The 2897-nt window shown below is 71.0% G+C and overlaps 1 non-coding gene across 1 annotated transcript; it reads right to left on the reverse strand.

The window, feature by feature from the left end:
- Positions 1–679: 679 nt before the first annotated feature.
- Positions 680–798, reverse strand: LOC135979253 (5S ribosomal RNA). Its single transcript, XR_010596579.1, has one exon. It is a non-coding gene; the product is annotated as a 5S ribosomal RNA (ribosomal RNA).
- Between the last annotated feature and the right edge of the window lie 2099 nt (positions 799–2897).

Consider the following 2897-nt stretch of genomic DNA (forward strand, 5'->3'; position numbering starts at 1 on the left):
CCGCCAGGCCAGGCCTGGCCTGGGTGGCCGCGGGGGGATTCGGGGCGGTCCCGCGGGCCGGGGGCCGGGCGCAGGGGAGGCGGGGGGGCCGAGCGAGTCGGGCCCGGGCCCGGGGCCTCCCCCTGCGGCTTTGGGGTCCGTGGGTCCCCGCTGGAGGAAGCCGCTGGGCGCTGGACACCCGCCGTCCGTCCCGCCTGGCCAGGCCTGGCCTGGGTGGCCGCGGGGGGATTCGGGGCGGTCCCGCGGGCCGGCGGCCGGGCGCAGGGGGTCCGAGCGAGTCCGTCCCGGGCCCGGGGCCTCCCCCTGCGGCTTTGGGGTCCGTGGGTCCCCGCTGGAGGAAGCCGCTGGGCGCTGGACACCCGCCGTCCGTCCCGCCTGGCCAGGCCTGGCCTGGGTGGCCGCGGGGGGGGATTCGGGGCGGACCTGCGGGCCGGCGGCCGGGAGGGTCCGGGCCAGTCCGCCCCATGCCCGGGGTCTCCCCCAGCGGCTTCGGTGGCCCCGGGGGGGGTCCTCCGCGGAGGAAGCCGGGTGGGTGGGGAGCCGGACCCCAGGCGCCCAGACCCGTGACCTGCGGCCGCGACCTCCGACTCGGCAGGAGCGACGAGGGGCTTTCCGGCCCGTCCCCCCCTCTCCTTCCCCCCCAGAAAAGGAGAGAGAGCTGACTCGGACCGGGAAAAGCTGCCTACGGCACCTGGGATTCCCAGGCGGTCACCCATCCAAGTACTAGCCAGGCCCGGGACGGTTTACCTTCCGAGATCGGACGGGATCGGGGGCGTTCGGTCCGGTATGGCCGTAGGCACCCGGCCCCGCGCCTCCTCGCCCGCTTTCCCCTGCCGACGCCCGGGCCTGCCGCACGGTGAGCCCCGGTCGGACTGCCCCCCCCCCTGCGGCAGGGCCCCCGTCTCTCGCGGGCCCGGTCCTTTTTTCCTTTTCGAGCTCCGGGGCCCGGGCTGGCCGCCAGAGCCCCTCCGCCCGCCCTCCCCGGCGTCGGGGAAAATACTGTCCCGGACTTCCAGTGCGCCCGATCCTGTCAGCCGGGGGGTGGGGAGGGGCAGTCCCTCGCTGCGGCCGGGGAGGGTGAGCCCAGGGCGGCTTGCCTGCCGTGCGAGGCCCCTCTCGGCCACCAGGTCAACCCCGAGTCGAAAGGGCTGAAAAATTTTCAGAGTCCCCTCCCGGGCACCAGGTCAACCCGTGGAATCGGACGGGTTCACCTGCTGGCCGGTTCGCTTCCCGGGCACCAGGTCAACCCGTGGAATCGAAAGGGTTCACCTGCTGGCCGGTTTGCTTTCCGGCCACCAGGTCAACCCCTAGGGGTTTTAACGGGGGCACGCCCGGTGGCCTCTTTCCCGTCCGGTCACCAGGTCAACCCGGATCTCCCTCCTTCCCTGGGCGTCCCCTCCTCGGAGGCGTCAGGTTCCATTCCCCCCCCCCCCCCCAGACTTCCAGGGGCCCGATCCAGTCGGCCGGGAGGCAGTCCCTCGCTGCGGCCGGGGAGGGTGAGCCCAGGGCGGCCTGGTCCATGTCTCTAGTGGGCCCGATCCTTTTTTTTTTTTTCGAGCTCCGGGGCCAGGCCCGCCCGGGCAGCCCTCCTCGGAGGCGTGGGGCGATTTCCCCCCGCCCCCAGACTTCCAGGGGCCCGATCCTGTCGGCCGGGAGGCAGTCCCTCGCTGCGGCCGGGGAGGGTCAGCCCAGGGCGGCTTGCCTGCCGTGCGAGTCCCCTCTCGGCCACCAGGTCAACCCCGAGTCGAAAGGGCTGAAAAATTTTCTGAGTCCCCTCCCGGGCACCAGGTCAACCCGTGGAATCGAACGGGTTCACCTGCTGGCCGGTTCGCTTTCCGGCCACCAGGTCAACCCGTGGAATCGAAAGGGTTCACCTGCTGGCCGGTTCGCTTTCCGGCCACCAGGTCAACCCCTAGGTTTTAAGGGGGGGGGACGCCCGGTGGCCTCTTTCCCGTCCGGTCACCAGGTCAACCCGGATCTCCCTCCTTCCCTGGGCGCCCCCTCCTCGGAGGCGTCAGGTTCCATTCTTTTTTCCAGACTTCCAGGGGCCCGATCCAGTCGGCCGGGTGGCAGTCCCTCGCTGCGGCCGGGGAGGGTGAGCCCAGGGCGGCTTGCCTGCCGTGCGAGTCCCCTCTCGGCCACCAGGTCAACCCCGAGTCGAAAGGGCTGAAAAATTTTCAGAGTCCCCTCCCGGGCACCAGGTCAACCCGTGGAATCGAACGGGTTCACCTGCTGGCCGGTTCGCTTCCCGGGCACCAGGTCAACCCGTGGAATCGAAAGGGTTCACCTGCTGGCCGGTTCGCTTTCCGGCCACCAGGTCAACCCCTAGGTTTTAAGGGGGGGGACGCCCGGTGGCCTCTTTCCCGTCCGGTCACCAGGTCAACCCGGATCTCCCTCCTTCCCTGGGCGCCCCCTCCTCGGAGGCGTCAGGTTCCAGTCTTTTTTCCAGACTTCCAGGGGCCCGATCCAGTCGGCCGGGAGGCAGTCCCTCGCTGCGGCCGGGGAGGGTGAGCCCAGGGCGGCCTGGTCCATGTCTCTAGTGGGCCCGATCCTTTTTTTTTTTTTCGAGCTCCGGGGCCAGGCCCGCCCGGGCAGCCCTCCTCGGAGGCGTGGGGCGATTTCCCCCCGCCCCCAGACTTCCAGGGGCCCGATCCTGTCGGCCGGGAGGCAGTCCCTCGCTGCGGCCGGGGAGGGTCAGCCCAGGGCGGCTTGCCTGCCGTGCGAGTCCCCTCTCGGCCACCAGGTCAACCCCGAGTCGAAAGGGCTGAAAAATTTTCAGAGTCCCCTCCCGGGCACCAGGTCAACCCGTGGAATCGAACGGGTTCACCTGCTGGCCGGTTCGCTTTCCGGCCACCAGGTCAACCCGTGGAATCGAAAGGGTTCACCTGCTGGCCGGT

The sequence above is a fragment of the Chrysemys picta genome, unplaced genomic scaffold, assembly GCF_011386835.1.
Source record: "Chrysemys picta bellii isolate R12L10 unplaced genomic scaffold, ASM1138683v2 scaf739, whole genome shotgun sequence".
In the NCBI taxonomy this organism is placed as follows: domain Eukaryota; kingdom Metazoa; phylum Chordata; order Testudines; family Emydidae; genus Chrysemys; species Chrysemys picta.